Genomic DNA, 12136 nt, shown 5'->3' on the forward strand with positions numbered 1-12136 from the left:
TCTTCAGAAGGACGTTCGGGGGAGAGCAGTCTTGTCCCACCTCCTCAGAGGTGCTAGAGGGTTTTAACCCAGACTATAATAAACGTTGGTCCATACTGTTAGAAATGATTGCATAACTAGACAGACAGGGAAGAGGACAAACATTCCCTCCCAGTTAACATACACATAAAGAAAGAATGGGACAAGCGTGATGGTACATGTCTGAATCCCAGCAGCACTCAAGAGGCCAAGACAGAAAGATCACGAGTTCCAGACCAGCCTAGACTACACAGAGGCAGGGGGACAGAGTGCTAAGAAGTCACAGTAGTGTGCAGTAATCATTGGATAGGCATGACAGTTAGTGGGTGAACATTTGAAGCGAAACAGGGCTTGTACAGTCTAAAGTCATCCCTCAGGCAACTTTGTGGTGGACACAGCATTTAGACACGACATTGACGGAGTGATGAAGATAAACAGCAGGCATCCAACATGCTCCTCTCCAAGCCTCTCCGGTGAGCTGAGATGTGCACTGTTCTTGCCTTTAAAGGGACCTGCTTTTCAGAAAAGTCAAGATCACAAAGAACTGTTGCCAATTGGAAGAGTATGGGGAAGCAGTGTAAATGCAATAATGGGCTCGTGAGCAGGGGGCTGCGGCAGACCGAGAAGGTTCGTGGCAATCTAAGGAAGGGTGGTGAGCCCCGCAGTTCAGGTGGTAGTGCTGAAACAAGGTGAAATTGGAGTATTGTACTACAGTTATGTAAGATATTAATATTAGGGGAAGCCAGGTGAGGGGTGTATGGCGGCGAGCTGTGCTATTTTTTACACCTTTTCTCTACGTCTAAAATTAGCTCAAAAATAAAAGGTTGAAAAAGTTACCACAGAAAAGATCCAGGGCAGATCTGTGGAAGGCCTGTGTGGCAGAGCCAGGAGATGCTAAGGTGGAGTTCTGAAGGGCACCTGTCTCCAGCACTCAAGGAAGAGTCTGGTGGGAGATCTGGGCAGTTGGCTATGAGGACTCAGACCCAAGAATGTTCTAGTCCCTTTAGGACTGGCAGATTCCTCCAGGAGAGATTTGTTCAACATGCTAACCTACCGTTAACCAGATGGCCTGTGTCTCCAGGCCAGCTTCCAGTCCCACGTCATTGGCTGACACTGTGTTGCCCTCTTTCTCCCCTACAGCAGGCTGCTGGTAAGAGCAGTCCAGAGTCCCCAAGCAGGGAGTGTCCATTCTGGATGACAGAGGGGGGCAAGGTGAGACTGAAGCTGGGGGAAGGCTTGGCAGGCAGGCGAGCATGTGAGTACTCTGGAGGGAGGGGGCTCAGACAGTGGTTAGCAGCAGAGTGGGGTTTAGCAGAGGGAGGGGGAGGGGGAGAGGCAAGGGGGCTCTCCTTCTCAAGAGGCCCTTTCATGTTGAAATCAGCCAGCGTGAATGCTGGCAGCCCGGGAGCCCAGCCGGGGAAATGTGAGAGCTCCCTTATCTCTGCTCATGTCACAGTGCCGTCTGCGGTTCCCAGCCGGCCAGTGAGGGTGCATTAGAAGAGCGTGTATGGGGCTGTGTGTGCTGGAGGGGGGGGCGTCCATTAAGACCTTTGGGCTATGAGTTCACTCTGTTAAGGGAGTTTGAACGAAGCAGGTCCTGGCCATTAGCAAAGAGCTGGAAGTAGGCACAGACTGGGCACTCTTGCATCTTGAAGCATGGACAGTTGGAGGGCTTCAGGTCTATGGCTGGGGACTTGACAAGAAAGCCTCTGATACTATCCTTATCAAATGCCTGAATGTATCATACAGCATGCCTTTCATGGCCTCTGGGTGTGCAGACACAGTTTATACACTCACAGGGCCAGGGCATTAACCCCATTTTGGGAGAGGCATGAGGCACAGCACTAGCTCTACTTCCATATTCACTTATCTGTCCTAGGTTTGACTGGGGAGGCTGTGCCCCCCCCCCCACATTCTCCTGGACACTCTCTGCCTTGGAGTGACCCCTGCTGTCCAGACAATTTTGGAGGCAGTAGACTGAGCTGGTTGACTTCCTATAGCTTACATTGGGTGTTCCTGTTGTTGGACCCCTGTCACCCTATGGCCTCACGTTGCTCTTCTATGGGCTGTGAGGTGCTTTGTAAATCAGCCCCTGCAGGACAGAAGTGGCTGAACCCAACATCTGGCTTGCGGGGCACTACTGGGGCCCACAGCTGGAGCTGTCAACAGCTGATGTTTTTACAGACACCATTTGCCTATGCAAGTTCCTGGCCTCCAACACATTCCCACGACAGAGAGGGCCCTGGCCTCCCTCTGCCCCACTACACAGGGCTCTGGAAGATGCTGCCTGGGAGTCCAGAGGACCCCACAGAGGTGTGGTCAGAAACTGGACAAGATGAAGGGGAGAACTTCAGGAGCCCCTGGGGTACCAAATATTACTAAGGGCTGTTATCTGGCCTCTTTCATCCCCCCCTCCATTATGCTTGTAACACTGTTTGAGGGGATTAGTCTCTTCTGGAACACAAAGTCCACCAGAGGAAAAACAGGCCTCACCTTTCACGGCATTCAGAACAGAGGACCAGGGAGTAGCAATGACTCTATCTTACCACAGTCATCCAACTAGTCCTGAGTACAATTTTGGAGTAGAAACAGGGAAGGGGATCTGAGAGTGGCAGGGGCCTGACAAAGGACAGTTTTCTTCTGGTGTCACAAGTTCCTAAAGACCTAGCCCTCTGCAAAGCCTGCTGTTTTCGCCACCGCCACCCCTACCCTCCCCTCCCCCCCACAGGGGTGATTTTGTGAGTCCTGTTGGACTGCAGTGAGAAGGCAAAGAATGGTCAAGCTGTCATGGGACAGGAAAAGAAGGTTAGCTTTGGGATCCTACGTAGTCTATAGAAAGCTCTAGGGCCAAAGGCATCTGTGTCTAGATTTTTTTGTTCAAAGTCAAACATCAACTCAATGACTATATTCTGAGTGCACACAATGTGCCTGGCATTACATGAAGCACTTTTACAAAGAGGCACTGCCATTACTCAAGTGCTTGCTATGTGGCATGCAGTCATGTGCACAAATGCTTTTGGAGCTTCACGAAATCCTGCAAGAAGGATTATAAGCATGTTCCCCATGGGGAAGATGGGGTAAAGTGAAGGCCAGAGAGCCAAGCCATGTGATCTGGGTCTCCCAGGAAGAAAGTGGCAGAGCTAGGAGTCCACCCTATTTCATAGGCCCTACACCATCTGTCTCAGAAGAAAGCAAGGATGAAAGCCATCTGCACTAAGAAGAGAGACAGGCAGCAAGAAAAGAGCTCTGGCAAGGAGCCAGCTTCCTCCCTGGGACTCAGGGCCTTGGAGAGATGGGGGTGGATCCCTCTGAAACCCCACCCCAGACTTATCAAGCCTGGGTTCTATAAGGGAAGAGGGAATATTGCTAAGCAAGTGAGGGTTCTATCAGTGTGCCTGCACAAAGCTGAGGGTCAAGAGCCAAAACCAAGGGACCCAAGAAAGCAAAAGTCAGAGAGCTAGCTAGACTTCCAGGAATTCTTAGTGGCCAGTCCCTGCAAATGCTTTCAGAGCAGAGAATGATGCTTCTTGCTTGGTGAATCTGAATCTGAAGGATCTGGAGGGGCCAGCATCTCCCTCTAGTAGGGAATGGAGGTGTCAGCATGCCTTTCAGCAGGATGCTGGCAGACAAGAAAGCCAGCCATTACTGTCCAGCAACTTCTACATATACACTGTCCCACATGTCTCAGAGCTGAAGGTCAGAACTCATTGCACATACTTTACAGAGTGGGATACTGGGGCTCAAAAACGAGTCCTGAGGAAGCCACAGCAGTATGGTTAAGAAGGGGACATGTGTAGGCTGGACTCCCAGAGCCTGTTTTCACTTGGGCTGCTCTAACAAAATGGCTGCAGCTAGTTCATTCATCATAACAATCCGAAACTTGTCCCTTACAGTGCTAGAATGTGGAAAGTCCAGCGTCAAGGTGCCAGCAGGTTCAGTGTACAGTGATGGCTTCTCTCTGTGTCCAGAAGAATGCATTCTAGTTCTATTCTCCCATCGAAAAGGGACAGCAAAGCTCCCTCCTGTCTCTTGTTTTGTTGTTTGTTTGTTTGTTTGTTAGCCCAAGTTTCCCCTTGCCTCAGCCTCCCAAGTAGCTCGGGTGTTATGCATGCCCTCTCACACTCAGCTACCTTCAATAAGGCCATTAATCCCATTCTTGAGGATAAGCCCTTATAACCAAAATCATTTCCCAAAGGCCCCTGCCACCTCTCTATAGCATTATATTGAAGATTAGTTTTCATTATTGTAAACCGGAAGGGTGGGCACATGTTCAAGGCACAGAAGACTGTGTTGGTTAGGCTTTGTCAACTTGGCATGAGTTAGAGTTGTGCGGAAAGAGGGAAAATCACTTGAGAAAATTCCTCCATCAGTCTGGCCTGTGGGCCATTCTCTTGATTACTGATTGATGTGGGCAGGCCCAGCCCTGTGGCAGGTGCTACCCCTGAAAAGGTAAGCCCGTGTGGTAAAAGAGAAAAAGCTGAGCAAGGCATAGGGAGCAAGGATCAACCTTCTCCTCCACAAGTTGCTTTTGGTCATGGTGTTTCTCACCGAAACAGAAAGTAAACTAGGACAAGAGCCATGAGCTAAAATACCCTTCAAGGGAGACTTTCAGAGCAACTCCAGCAGAAGGGTCTTCAGGGCCCACAGCTGCGTTCCATGCTCAAAAGCTCTGTTCCCAGAATCTCTTGGACAGCAATGGCTCCTTGATACAGTTCTAGTAAAAACAAAAACAAACAGTTCACTATGAGCTAGAGGGAGGTAGAGAACATATGGTCTAACCTGCCTCCTCTCCTTGTCTTAGTTTTAAGTCTGCTGCGGCATCCATAGTGACAGGACTTCTGCTAGAATTGAAAAGAGGATGGATATTCCAGGCCCATGGCCCAGCCTGAGCAAAACACGGTTCCTGGAGAGGCCATAGTGGGTTCAGGGTGAGTGAGACAACAGTGTCCAGAGCAAGAGGTAGGGAAAAGGTGGGGAAGTTGACTGTGACTCCAGCCGAAAAGAGCACTAAACTTCTCTAGGCCAGCTCCCTACCCTGGACCACACCAAAATCTGCCCTCTTCTCCTTAGCCATCCTACAGGCTCCGAGGAGCTAAACGAGTCCTTCTACTTTGGCTAATCTGGATTCTTCACTTGCATGTGGAGATCCTGAGGCCTGGAGAAGCACTGTGACTCAGAGAAAGAAAAACTCTGTCAGCCATAACCCTGGACAGCCTTTGGGTGACACTTCATACATATCACTCAGCTGAAGCACTGGGAAGGCCTAGATAGCCTCTTCTCCTGAGTGAACCTCCTCGACTCCTGTGCCCTCCCCAATGGCCAGGACAACCCCTCTCTCCTACGCAGCATATAGGAACTCAGAACACATCTAGAGCATCAACGTAAGGTTGGGTCAGCAGATAGTGAGGACTTCAAGAGAGCAATGAGGGCCCAGCCCAGGGGCCAGTGAGCTGAATTTGAGGCCATAACTGCACTTTCCAGGCCATGTGCCCAGAGCAAAGTTGCATACAAAGGTGATACTTTTGCTAACTTTCACTATGACACTGGGTGAATGGGTGACACACTAGAGACTTCAGAAGGCCAGGAAAATCAATCTCCTGTTTTCTCATCTCTAAATAGGTACCTTATCACCCTGCCTCCAGAAGACCCTTGCTGAGTGGAAGAGCTATGTCGCTCTATTGGCCTCTAGTCAGTTAATTAATGTGGATGCTCTCTGGGCCACATATGGAGTTGCTCATCAGCTAACCCAACCCAATCTTCTTGATGCATATGCACCCTTTCTTTACCCCATTGTACACCAGTGTCTGTGGGAGTTCCTTCTTTAAGTACGCTCACCAAGAAAGTGCACGTAATAGGCACTGACCTCCAGAACCTAAAATAGTGAAGGGGGTAGGACTTTAGAGACAAGGACACCACAGCTTCACAAAGATAGCTAACTTGGCCAAGGTCATTCAACAAAGACATCTCCGATTGTAACTGAGATCTGTCTACTCTGAAGTTGATGCCTTGCCAAGAATTCTCCCTCCACATGCCAAGGCAGGGCAGTCCCACTAGACATGTGCCTCCTAGCAGGCCCTGCTCTGTCCCGTCCAGTACAAGGCATCTGTGTCTACAACAGAGTGTTTGGCCAAGGACTGAGTATGCCACCTGCATTCCTCCAGGCAAGAGCTCCCACCTGGCTCCTTAGAAGGAGACAGATGGACTTTTGTACCACTCACTAGTCCTACAATGGAGAGATGTGGCAAAACTGAGATCAGGGCCTGTTCAGATACAAGGTAGAGCCATGCAGCCCAGGCTTGAGCAGGTGAATGCCCATCTCTATCCTGGGCAGGATGTCCCCTGGGTAGGGGTCCCACATTTTAGTTTGATTCCAGTAAGTTTTGCCCAGTCGGATCACTAATGCCTCAGAGATGGATGAGGCTGGACCTGCCTTCCTGGTGGCCCAGTCTGATATGGGTACCACCTGGCTGTGGAAACCTGGGGGAAGCTACTCCACAGAAGGTAAGATCGTCTCGTATACATCCTAGTGACACACTGTCAATCTAGAAGTGTGGGTCAGAAGCCTCCACCAGTTCCTATTTGTTGAGCGTCTCAAAAACTCAGCTTCTTGTAGTGTGAAGATTGCATTTCAGAGTGAAGATGGGAAAGAGAAAGACAGATGGCCTGGCCAGGCTGAGGGTTGAGAGAACAGGGAGAGTGAGCAATCAAACATCCGGCAAACAAGATGGCCTAGGCCAGGATCCTCTGCCAGCTCCATCACCCATTTGCAGTCGGGCCTGTGACCAGTCATTCTTTTTCTTCAAGCCTTTCTCCAGGTTATATTAATCAGGCTGCCGGGGAATGAGGAAGGACAGGCTTGTCCCCTCTGAAGCCCCACCTCAAATGCCAGGGAAAAGAAATTGTCCTTTCTAGGCTAGCACTGGAGGTGGGTGTTTCTGAAATTCACAGCTATGCAAAAGCAAAAAACCAAACTTTGGAAATTCCAAGTGTGTCTGTGGCTGGGAGCTGAGGGAGGAGGCAATGCTGCAGAACTGTTTGCCTATGACTCAAAGCCTCGTGGGGGGTATGGCAACCATTCTCCCAGATGGGGCTGCCCAGCACTACCACATCCCCAGCTGCCCACCCAGCTCGGCCTCAGTGCCCCCTACCATCTCCACCCCAACGGGTTCCTCCTGCTTGACACTCTCTGGAAGAAGCCAAAGAGCAAAAGAGGCTCTCTGCCTTGTGCTCAGACACCCAGTAGTTCCCAGTCCAACCTTAATATTGTCACTCGAAGTACTAAGGAAGCTTGGGGGGGGGGGGTGGTGGAAGGAGGAAAGAACATTTTATCTGCCCGTTGTGCCAAGCGCAATCTTTACACCCTTTCAGACATTCTCTTTTTCTTCCTCTACCCCTCCTTACTCATTTTAGATTTCTTGAAACAGGGTCTCTGTATGTAACCCAGGCTGGCCTCAAACTCACAACCCTCCTGTGTAGCCTTCCAAGTGCAGCTATGTGCCACGATACATGCCTCTCTTTGCTCTTCACAGACCTTCTGAGTTGGGCATGGGGGACAGGCTACTCAGGAGGCTGAGACAAGAAAATCAGAACTTCAAGGTCTGTCTGAGCTCATGAAAAATTCAAGGTCAGCCTTGGCAACCTACTAAGATGATGCCTCAGAAATAAAAATAATACAGCTAGGGATGATGGTGCGCCTCTTTAATCCCACCATTAAGGAGTAAGAAGCAGATAGATCTCTGTGAGTTTGAGGTCAGCCTGACCTATATAGCGATTACTAAGCCAGCCAGGGGTATATAGTAAGCCCTTGTCTTTAAAAACGGTGGAAAGTGACAGAGGAAGACACCTGACACTGACCTTTAGTTGGATTTGCACATGCATTCACACATACACACACACACACCACTCACACGCATGCACACACAAATATACAGCCCCCCCATACAAACAGAAAAAAATAAAAGAGTAGCTTGGTGTCAGACCATTTGCCTAGCACGTGGGAGGCTCCAGACCCAACAAGAGAATTAAAAACCTCCCCTAAGAGCACTGCCATGGCTATCTTATGCTCATCCAGGAAGTAGAGAGCTAAAATGTCAAATCCAGATGCCTAACTCTTGCCAGTGCCCAAGGCATGGATGAAGGAAGAAACCTCCCTGACAGTTGAGCCTTGTCACTCTGACTGGCAGTTGAAGTAAGGCTTGGTCTTGAGGTCAGGCTCCAGGCACAGCCTGAGCTTGTGGGAGTTATCTGGAGGTCAAGAGGCCCATGGGAACATTGTGAGGTAATATGCTCTGCGTATTGTGCCCTTATTGTGAGGAGACTGTGGAGGTTTGCACCCTGACTCCAGCTTCTAGAAGTTGCCAGCCAAGCCTGAGGGACAGAACAGAACAGGTCTCCCAAACACAGAAAGACTGTGAGCAGCAGGGAGACAGGCACACTAAATGGGAGAGAGAGAGAGAGAGAGAGAGAGAGAGAGAGAGAGAGAGAGAGAGAGAGAGAGAGGAATAAGCTAAGAAACAGAGAGACGTACTAGAGTCTGGAAGATAGCAGAACCAGTGAGAGAGACAAAGACTGGCAAAGAAAGACAAACCCAGAACAGGAAAGACAGTAAGAGCATGGGCTGGAACAAAAAGGGCCTAGAAGCAAAGTGGAATGGGGGCAGCAGGAAGACCATGATGGAGGAAGCCAGGAAAGAGTCATGGCAGAACCTACAGATGGTAGAGTGAGCAGGACAGGGAGAAAGGCATAGTGGACCCAATGGGAGAGAGCGGGGCCTGAGGCTACCCTGCAGCGACCAGGTCCATCTTCCACTTCACCGGCCTTCCTCTTTGTCTTTGTTCTCCTCTTTCCAGTCTTTCTTATTCAGGACACAGTGGAAAAACAGTACCATTTGGGTAGCAATCTGAGCTTTGAGGATCTGGAGGCCTGAGCCACCACAGGACCCCTCTAGGTCTCCCTGAGGGTGATAGGATGAGTGGCCCAGACCTAGAGTTCATTTGGCAGGACAGTTGGGAAGGTTTAACCCCAAAGTACTGCTGCCCAAGAGATGCCAGCATGGTGCCAGAGTTACTCCATAGTGGACAGCGCATACTCCCAAGTCCTGTTTGGTGTCCTTTTTCCTTGACTTGTAAAGATTCCTAGGATCTTGCTGATGACTCAGCACACCTTTCTCTAGGCTCAGGGCCACAGAATGTCTTAGTTAGGGTTTCTATTGCTGTGATGAAACACCATGATGAAAGCAAGTTGGGGAGGAAAGGGTTTATTTGATTTATACGTCCACACCACTATTCATCATCAAAGGAAGTCAGGACAAGAATTCAAACAGGGCAGGAACCTCGAGGCAGGAGATGATGCAGAGGCCATGGAGGGGTTCTATTTACTGGCTTGCTCCCCATGGCTTGCTCAGCCTGGTTTCTTATTGCACCCAGGACCACCAGCCCAGGGATGGCACCACCCGCAATGAGCTGGGCCCTCCTACATCAATCATTAATAAAGAAAATGCCCTATAGGCTTGCCTATAGGCCAATCTTATGGAGGCATTATTTCAATCGAGGTTCTCTTTTCTCAGATGACTATATCTTGTGTCCAGTTGACATAAAAATAGTCAGCACACAGAGTGAAGGGCTAAGGGCACTGAAGGAATCCCTTAATGTGTTTCAGGTGCAGCTGCCTACCCTTTCTCCTGGACCCATTTGTACAACAGCTTCCCTCACCTCTGCTATTCTCCCTCTCACTGAGGCATAGATCATTCCTGTCACCACTTAACCATTGGCCCTAAGTTCCAATTCTCCATTCCTAACCCTTGGGCCCCAAGAAACAAGGATGCTAAGCAAGTAGTCAGAACCATTATGGCTGCCAGTTGGTTAAACCCAGGAAGAGGCCTCTAGTTTTCCAGGAAACCTCTTCCTACCTTCTGAGCCCTATCTGGCTCAGGTATCCCTTTTTTTGTCATCCACTGGAGGCCTGCATCATGTACTAACCAGTGTGAGGGGTTCTCTCTCTTAGCTGGCACACCTCCCACATGCCCTGAGTTATCCTTTGTTTATTTGTTTGTTGATAAGGCTCTTGCCATGTAGCCTAGGCTTCCCTCTACCTCTGAAGTACTGGGGTTTTAGGTGTGTGCTGCCATACCTGGCTGCATCCTTTCTCCACGACCCTTCAAGGCATAAAGAATGCCCGCTCAGCCCCTGTTTAGTATGTGTCCAATACCAGGTGCTCAGATAGGACCCTAAAGCTTCTTAGCACTTGGGAGTTGAACTTTCTAGGGCCAAGCTGAAGGAAGAATGTATGAGTGCACACATGCGTGCATGCGTGTTTTCATGTGTGCCTCTGTGTGTGTGTGTGAGTGTGTGTGTGTGTTCCTTCTTAGCAGTAGTATGCCCCAGAGCAGCAGGCATTTTCCAAGAGGAGGCAGTGGAGAAGGTGACAGGCGCTGCTCTCAGAGGGCCTGGGGACTACATTTGACCTGATTAGCTGGAACAGCTGCTTCAGAGTCAAAAGAAAGAAAATACCTCTGAGTGGAGGTTTGTAGGATGTTCTGCATGGTCCAAAGCCCATTTACTCATTGCTTGGAAGGCAGGCAGATCAGAACATCCTTTATAGCATGGGAAAATGGACATGTGCTTCTTTTCCACCCTAGCCCTTCTGTCCAAAGAGGCTGACATAGTCCCTCTCTCAGGAGATTACACCACTCAGTAGTGACATGGTGAGGATAAAAACCCCATGGGAGTGAAGGAGCCTGGCAGTGACCACCCCAATCTCCCTCTGGAAACAGATGTCTTCTCCCTGTCTTCCGCCTCCTGCCACATCACAGTTAGGTTCTTGGGTGACATCTTCTCCCCCATTTGATCTGTGATTCAGTCACCAAGGGATATACCTCCACACAGTGTGGTCACCCAGCCTAAGATGAAGCAGTGTCCCCAGACTTTTCTGTTCATTTCCCACTCACCAGAGACTGGCCGAGTTCTCACCATTAAAAATGGCTCAGGCAGATCTCCCAAAGCAGAGTCAGGACTCTCTGAGGCCTCAAGTGACCAGAACGTTGAGTAGTGTCTCCTTAAATAAGTGTTCCCAGTGGTGGTAGGTCTCCCAATCCCATACTCAAGTTCTCTCAAAGCCATCTCTTTGTAGTACTAGTGCCTACAGGGGTGCTCATGTCACACCAGCCACAGATAGTCCCCCTTTCAAATAATCACAAGAGAGTAGAAGAGGAGGAGGAGGTGGAAGAGGAAGGAGGGGGAGGAGGAGAAGAAAGAAAGAAAGAAAGAAAGAAAGAAAGAAAGAAAGAAAGAAAGAAAGAAAACTTGACTAGTAATCCCTGGGCTAAAAGCTAGGATGTTCCATTTTCTAACTGTGTGGTACTGAGTATGTCCTTTAACCTCTCAGGACCTCCATTTTCTCATCTACCAAAGGGATGACCGTTACTAGTGCCTTTCTGCACTGTGGATCATGTGATCCCTAGGCTGGGCAGGGACGTGTGTCATTCACTTAGGTATTCAAAGATTTGTGAGGCTGGGAATGTAGCGCAGTTGTTAGCACGCTTGTCTTGCATGAGAAAGGCCCTGGGCTTGATCCACATATAGCAGGTCTGGTGCACACCTGTAATGCCAGCACCTTGGAGATGAAGGGAGGAGAATCAGGGATTCAAGGTCATTCGCAGCTACGTAGTGATGCTGAAACTGAAGTCAGCTTAGGCTACATGAGACTGTGTCTAAAAAAAATAGAAAAAGAAAAAAGAAAAAGAAAAGAAAGAAAGAAAGGAAGGAAGAAAAAGAAGCCATGTGGTGATGGTGCACACCTTTAATCCCAGCACTCAGAAGGCAGGCAGGTGAATCTCTCTGAGTTCAAGGCCAGCCTGATCTACAGAGAAAGTTCCAGGACAGCGAGAGCTACACAGAGAAACCCTATCTTGAAGATGCAACCAAGAAGAAGATGAAGACAAAGATGAAGAGGAGGAGGAGGAAGAAGAGGAGGGGGAGGAAAAGAAGGGGAGGAGGAGCAAGAGGAGAGGGAGGAAGAGGAGGAAGAGGAAGGGATTTGTTAAGCATCTGCTCTGTGACAGACCCTGCTCTGAGGCCTTGCGGTACCTGAAGCAATGAAGGAAAGTGATAAAGCCCTGTCT

This window comes from Acomys russatus, chromosome X (genome assembly GCF_903995435.1).
Source record: "Acomys russatus chromosome X, mAcoRus1.1, whole genome shotgun sequence".
Lineage (NCBI taxonomy): Eukaryota > Metazoa > Chordata > Mammalia > Rodentia > Muridae > Acomys > Acomys russatus.